The sequence below is a fragment of the Symphalangus syndactylus genome, chromosome 10 (genome assembly GCF_028878055.3).
Source record: "Symphalangus syndactylus isolate Jambi chromosome 10, NHGRI_mSymSyn1-v2.1_pri, whole genome shotgun sequence".
Lineage (NCBI taxonomy): Eukaryota > Metazoa > Chordata > Mammalia > Primates > Hylobatidae > Symphalangus > Symphalangus syndactylus.
Window position 1 is genome coordinate 63834407 of NC_072432.2, and position 8476 is coordinate 63842882.

Genomic DNA, 8476 nt, shown 5'->3' on the forward strand with positions numbered 1-8476 from the left:
GTCCAGACCACATACCCAACTTCTGCATTGGGGGGTTCCTCTAAGGGGAGAGAAATTTGGCCTGGGGCTTAGAGGATGCACTAAGATAATGTATGAGTTCTGTGACTTTACTGGCTTTGTGATCTGGTGCAAATCACAACTTCTCTGGAGACCATATTGTTTTTTAGGTAATTATTATGAATTTTACCTTCTATCTCAAAGTGTGCATCGAAACAAAGAGTTAATAGATGTCAAAGTGTTTTGTAAATTTTAAAACAATAAATAATTCTGAAGTGTTGTCAGATACCTCAAATATGTTATTTCTACTATATGCCCTGCTGTTATTTTAGAGTCAACATATTGAAACCATTTTTCTTCTTTCCTAAACTCAATTCTTTCCAACTTTGCTTTCTCTCATTTCTCATATCCAATTACTAAACAGCTGATTTTCCCTCTGTTATGTATCTAAAATGCTCCTCCTGTTTTCCCGGACATAATCCTAGTCTCAACTTTCTTCAGTTTACATCTAGGTCATTACAATACTCCATTAGTAGGTCTCTCTGCCTCCTGCCTCTCTCAAGCAGTGTTCTCAAATAATCTTATTTCAATCTTTCCAAAAAATTAACCATATTAGATTTCTTTTAATGTCAACAAATTGCTATGATTTCAGTGACTTAAAACAACAGAATTTATTATCTTACAATTCAGAAGTCTAATAGATGCCTGGGCTAAAGGAAGGTGTTGACACTGGGTGAAAATCGAGGTGTTGGCAGGGCTACATTCTGTTCTGAATAATATAGGGGAGAGTCTATTTTCTTGTCTTTACAAACTTTCATAGCCCACCAGTGTTTCTTGGCTTGGGACCCTCTTCCTTTGTCAGCAACTGTGAGTCAAGTCCTTCCTTTTCACATCACATCTCTCTGACAACAACTGGGAATTACTCTGTACTTTTGAGAACTCATGTGATTAGATTGGGCCTACCCAGTTAATCCATGATCACCTCCTCATCTCAAGATCTGTAACCTTAATCATCAGTCATGTCCCTTTTACCATGGAAGGTAACATATTCATAGGTTCTGAGGATTAGAACACACGTATCTTTTGAGGTGAGGGGTATTGTTCTGCCAACCACACCAATTTATGGCATCATTCCTCTGATTAAAAACTATAAATGAGGCCGGGCGCGGTGGCTCACGCTTGTAATCCCAGCACTTTGGGAGGCCGAGGCGGGTGGATCACGAGGTCAGGAGATCAAGACCATGGTGAAACCCCGTCTCTACTAAAAAATACAAAAAATTAGCCGGGCGTGGTGGCGGGCGCCTGTAGTCCCAGCTACTCAGAGAGGCTGAGGCAGGAGAATGGCGTGAACCCGGGAGGAGGAGCTTGCAGTGAGCCGAGATTGCGCCACTGCACTCCAGCCTGGGCGACAGAGTGAGACTCCATCTCAAAAAAATAAATAAATAAATAAAATAAAAAAACTATAAATAATTCTCAATGGTCCATAAATGTAAAGCTTATCTTTTTGGTACATCTTTACTGAGCCTTCAAACTAAATTAGTAACTATTCCCAAATATAGATCCTCTGCTGTCAGGATAGTCTCCCTGACACATCGTAAACATGCTATGCTTTTTGTTAGTGTTTTTGCTGATTATTCTCCCATTTGAAATGTCCTACAATCTCTCCTTTGCTTATGTCAAAGTCCTGTCATTTTTTCCAAGTCCAGTTAAAGTCCTACCTCTTCAGTGAAACTTCCCCTCTTGAAGTTACCATTCTCTAAATTATTTTGTATGATACTATCTACTATATATGGTGGACTTCTGCTGTTTGTCTTTTCAGAATTTATTCATTCTTCTGATAATAGCATTTTATTTTTCTTTGGGGAATTTTTTTTTCTTATTAGATACAGACTTTTGCTTTTCTCAGCTAAAGTGCCCTTCTTTGGCCAAGGGTGTACTCATATTCTCAGTTAGACAGTCATATGCCTGGTCTTCTTAGACCACGAGCTCCTAAGAAGTAAAATGGTTGGAATACACAACTTCTAGAAACAGCACACTGCTACCTAAATCACTAGAACTGTCCTGTTTTTTAGCTTTTACTCTAATTCTATTGACTTTCTCATATCTTTCCTATAAATGTTTTAGTTTCACCAGAATTGGGTTTTTCCCCTAAAAATCAAGAAACCCTAACTATTAAAGCCTCCACTGTTCTTTAAATGTTCTCATAACTTTGAATCCCTTGTCTAAGATTTTGCAAACGATAGTATATTTTATACTCTTTTGAATATTCCACAACCATTTGCAAATTACTAGACACAGAAAAGCTTTTCAATAAATATTGATTGATTGATTCATAAAGCACTGTCTTTATCATTTTTAAAGAATGCAAATAGTTCCTGATAGTAACTTGAAGGTCAGAAACATGACACATACTTCTTTGGAACACATCCTGCCATCCCCAGAAGAAGGGACAGTGCTCAGGATAATAGAAAATCATTGATTCATAGATTAATTGGAAAGGTCATCATTGGTCAACAATATATGATTGTATTTTTATGTATATTTCATATCATCCACTAGTATAACCAATCCCTTATCTGTTCTGTATTACTTAGTCACATGGTCTCCATTTATTTAGCATGTAATAGATCCACGTACATTATCTGCATTAAATGAGCGTAAGTTTTTCTTATTTTCTTAATAGGTACATTGCACTACAAGCTAATAAGAAAATTATGTAAGTCTTTTCCCAAGTATTTCTCTGAAATTTAGATAAACTGAGCAAAGTATCTGTGTTTGGTTTTGTATGATAGATAGTTAGCATTAGTGGGTGACCAGACAGGATATTTAAAAGAGATCCATGTTATATGTCTTTTCTTAGTGAATTTATGTTGGAACTTAATGAACAGCACATATATTTCATGTTTTATGACTGCTTAGGGAAAAATATCTTCTAGAATTGATCAGAGTCAAATTCAGTGCTTATAATTTTATCCTTTTGAAGACTCTGATATTCTGTTTAACTCTAGTTTCTTGGAATCTTTTTCCCTCCTCTGCATAATCTCTTCAAAATGACCAATTCTGCCACCATTGTAAAAGTTTAGGGTATTTCTCTCTGAAATCACTTGAAGATGAGTAATTTAGCACCTCCCAGATAGAGATAGCAGGTTTTTGGTCTGAGATAAAAGAAAGATTGAGTTGAATTTTATTGAAATAGTAACTATATTGAAGAAACACAGGGGAATATTAGTTATTGAACGTGTCACCTTTGAATGCCTAGTGAATATGTAAGTGGAGATGTTAAGTAATCGGACACAGATATCTAGAACTCATGGCAAATATCTAGCCTTGGAGTAATCAGTATATAGACAGCAATTAAAGATATGAAACTGTATGAAATGAAGTAGGGAGTGGCTATACGGAGAGAAAAATTACAATATTGAGCTCTAGGGCACTCTACTGTTGATAGGTCCGTGGTAGAGGACAGGGAAATATTGAGGAAGATCTAGCAAAAGACTGAGAAGCAGATAGAAAAGCAGATGAGTGTGATATCCTGCAAACCAAGAGAAAAAAAGTGTTTCTAAGAGTTATCTTCCTTAATCTTCTGGATTCTCAGACCTTGAACCAAATCAGTGTAATGATTCTATGACAATTCAAGATTGTATTTTACAAGAATTTCTAATTTCTCCCAAGAAAACTCTAAACTAGATCTGAGACTAACTCCTTATAATCTTCCTCTGCCTCTGACATGGCCCGAACATCAGTGGAATTAGGAGTCAGAAGACCTCAATTCTCATGACAGCTCCACCTACTGCCAGTGGTGTGACCCAGGACAAATTGCTTAACCTCCGTGTCAAAGGGTTGAAGCCATAGGTCCCTTCCCCAGCTGCAAGCTAATGAAGGATCTAAGGAGCTAAGGAATGGAGCAAGTACTCTGTAGGCTGCTGAAGTGGTATATCAAGGAAGCCATCCATCACTGTGATGAAGGGTGGGAAGAATCAAGCTTGTCTGCTCTGAAGGCTCAGGGGAGCCAAGCCTCTTCACAGAGGCTGAGAGAATCATAAGACACTATTCTGGCTGATGAATCTTTTCAAATGATACTTCCCAATAGGAAATCTATTCTTTTTAGAAATACTCTTTTAAAATACTCTTTAAAATATTATTTTAAAAAATACTAACTCCAGGCTGGGCACGGTAGCTCACGCCTGCAATCCCAGCACTTTGGGAGGTGGAGGTGGGCAGATCACCAGGTCACGAGTTTGAGACCAGTCTGGCCAACATAGTGAAACCCTGTGTCCGCTACAAATACAAAAATTAGCCTGGCCTGGTGGCACGTGCCTGTAGTCCTAGCTCCTCGGGAGGCTGAGGCAGGAGAATCGCTTGAACCCAGGAGGCGGAGGTTGTGGTGAGCCGAGATTGTGCCGCTGCACTCCAGCCTGGGCAAGAGTTAGACTCCATCTCAAAATAAATAAATAAATAAATAAATAAATAAATAAATAAATAAATCCTAACTCCTAGGATTTTTAAATACCAGCACCTAGAATTTTATAACTAATGTGGCTCCTTCTATTTCAAGAAATTCTTCACTATGCTGGCTATAAAATGTGATACATTTATAGAATGTTTTCCCAAATTAACACCATTGAGTCTTTATATCTACACACATTATATCCCTGTCACTGCTTTTAAACCCTTTAATGTATTGTGGGGAAAAAAATTACAAAAGAAAAAAAAAAGAATGAGGCTGCATTGTCAGCGTAGATTTTGAATGCATGATGTTCAATGCATTTTTATTTATTTTAATTTTTTTCAGTTCCCAAGAAAAATAAATAAAAATTAATAATATCTTGTAAATTATCTATTTTCTCCTTCAATATCTTCAGGTACACAATTATCAAAGCTGATATTGAACACAAACAAATTGATACAATTCAGTACTCTGATAACATTCATAGTCAAATAAGTTACTTTAAATTGCATGCAATACAACTTTATGTTCCATAGCATCTTTAATAAAAACTGTATACCAAAATGGCTCTTCAAACTTAAAAAGTGCAATTACAGAGTGCAAAATAAAAGGAAAATACGCTATATTACATTTAACATCATCAAATTTGAATAACAGATATTTAAATAAAATTATTCTTTTTAAAAACATTAAAATATACACCAGAAATACTGTTTGTACAAGTTGTTACTCCCCCTTCTCCCATATGAACAAGAATTTTTTAAAAGTCAGAATATATTGGGCATCGAATTAAAAACTTTTTTTTCAAAAGTCTACAGAATGGATATTGGAGCAAAAATTACAAAGTGGGTCAGATACAGGTTTTTAAAAACTGCATTATTGAATTTAACAAAAGTCAGACACTAGAATCATATATTTGCTACATAAAAGTTGATTTGATACCTGGTGGTGATTGAATTTAGTCTCAAAGACTCATAAATAAAAATCTGACTTAAGATGTAGTCATATCAGTATACCAATTCTCCCATTGCTTTGACTTTTGGCGGAGAGATTAGAGCAAAAAATATTCAAGAGAACAGTGGAGTTACATTGTATTACGTATGTTTAATACAATGTCAATTTTAAGGTTAAGGTTAAGGAAATCTCAATTTTAAGGTTAAACCTTGAGTACCAGTTATAGAACTTAATATTCCTGGTTAAAGAGTAAGTTAACTGGGTTATTATGTGGCCTTGGTTGAAGACCCTAAATTATGCATTTATGCATTTGGAATTGCTTTGCTTCTCAATACACTGAATATGCATAGCCCCTTCTAGAAATATATATAGTGAGAAATCTGTAAAATGGGGGAGTTAGACTAAATGTGAACTAAAATCTTTCCACTGTGTACAGGACACATGAGCTGAGAGCAATCAGTTTTTATGTTTACTCAGCACCATCCTCATTAAAACAATTATTTTTGTCTTATTTTCACCCATAAAAAGTAATGTAAGTCATACTTTATTATTTAATATGTATTTACAAAGGTCTAACTATTTTAGGGATTAGCTTTTTTAAGCATTCTTAAAGATGAAAAATACAAAATGACTTGTATTTATGAATTGACATGCTTAAGATAAACTGACAAACCAAGATTGAGATGCTTACAATAAATCTTTTGTAAATGAAATAAATGGATTGTAGTTGATTTATTGAAGAGTCAATAGATTTTCTTTGAAACAGCCAAGATCACTGAAAATATTCAGACTCTCTTCACATCTAGTAACTGTTAATAAATACAGTATCTTGGTATCCACAGCGGAGTGATTCCCAGATCGGCGCCCCCCCCCGCACATACTATAATCGGGCACAGATGTTCAAGTCATTTATACAAAAGGGCATAGTGCTTGCATATAACCTATTCACATCCTCTCGTATACTTAAATCATCTTTACATTACTTATAATACCTAACGTAAATGCTACGTGCAGTGGCTCACGCCTGTAATCCCAGCAGTTTGGGAGGCTGTGGAGGGTGGATCACAAGGTCAGGAGATTGAGACCATCCTGGCCAACATGGTGAAACCCCCCCTCTACTAAAAATACAAAAATTAGCCTGGCGTGGTGGCAGGCACCTGTAGTCCCAGCTGCTCAGGAGGCTGAGGCAGGAGGATCTCTTGAACCCGGGAGGCAGAGGTTGCAGTGAGCCGAGATCACACCACTGCACTCCAACCCAGGCAACAGAGCGAGACTCTGTCTCAAAAAAAAAAAAAAAAAAAAAAAAAAAAAAAAAAAAAAAAAAAGTAACTAGTTGTTATAATGTATTGGTTTTTTGTTGTATTATTTTTAAAGTATTTTCCATCCTTGGTTGGATGAATCCACAGACGTGGAACTAACCACAGAGAGCCAACTGTAAGTAGAGTACTTAAAATGTGTTCTTACATACTTTGACTTCAGCTATATTAAAGAGGAAACAGAAATAACGGTTTCGATCTAATTGAGTTTTCTTTTCTCTTGTTTTTAAGTTTTATATAAATGGTTAATAGGGCACCAAATGACTGCAATTCTATGATCCATTAAGGTCATGTATACATACATGTTTGTATATGAATATATATACAATATGTCTATGACTATATATACAATATATATATGAACATATATATATTTCCTTGTTTTTGTCTGTTTATTTCCCTAATAGTAAGGGTCAGGGCCAGGACTTTAGATGACAGTCGTGTGATTGCACCAGGGTATATAATGCATGGATACACATGGAGACAAGTCCTGGCACCTGGTGCTCCAGAGGTCAGCCATGCCTTATTATGTCTTCGTTGCCCTAGCACACGCCAGGATAAAAGTGGAGGAAGAACAGATCCTCCCTGACTTGGTATGTGATCCAGGAAGACTCTACTCGAAGGTTTAGCATTCGATGAAGCCGCCTCCCATAAAATCCAAAGGTGGTGGCAGCAGTGGCACCTTATGCAATAGCCCAAAAATACTCCTATTAACTCTCTGAGACCTATGGGCTCAGAGTGCAGAAGAAATCTTTGTCTCTTCCAAAAAATAAACAAATGTCAGAAAAATGAGCCCTAGTTTTCATCTCAGCCTCCACAGGAAGGTGTGTTTAAGTTTCTACATTTTAAAAGCTTTCAATTGAGATTTTTCATTTGGAAAAATACACCATATTAATTTTTAAGTTTTTTCCCATTTCCTGTGTCAAGATACAACTTTAAATGCATAACTTTACATTCTAGAAGGAGCCATTTACTGAGCTGTTTTAAAGTTAAAACTTTCTTGAATAAAAGATGAAATAACTGTATTTCCATCTTAAGACAACATGTAGAATTATTGTCTCCATATATTTTAAAATAATAATAAGTCCATCACAGTTTGGGCTGTGATTTAAAGTTAGAATTCAGCAGAGCCCCTATAAAAAGAAATATTCTAAAAAGAAGCACAAATTTAGCCTTCAAGTGTGGACTTCTAATTGTCTGTTGAGCAATAATTACCTCACATAAATGTTGTAATATACAAAAAAAGGAACATTGTGAAGCTATGAAATGCCCACTACTTAAATAAAAGATTACAGAAAATTGTTTTTCAATTCATTTTACATAGGCAGAATCTGGTAGATGAGTGACTAGTACCTGTAGGAGTCGTGAGTTGGCATAGGGAACTGTCCACTGACCCTCATATAACAGAATTGTAGCTGAGACCTGAGTCAAGAGACCATAGACTCCCCAGGGTTAGCTTATTTCAAATGTGTAGTGTTTAACACAGGACCTATATTTGCTTCTCCCAAATTCTGCTTGCATTATTGTTTTAATATGTGACACTATGGTGCCAACTACATGTTAAACCATGGTACAGTCAAACCAATTATCATTGATTTGAGGAGCAGAAAAAAAATACTTACTAAATCGATTTGACTGTATATATAGGCTTACAGAAATCTGTCATTTGCTAACAATTCTTGAGCTATGACCTGGGAATTGCTTACTTCTAAGCACTGTGCACCAGGCATATAAACTTTGAAGCTTTCAATGAAGCATTTAG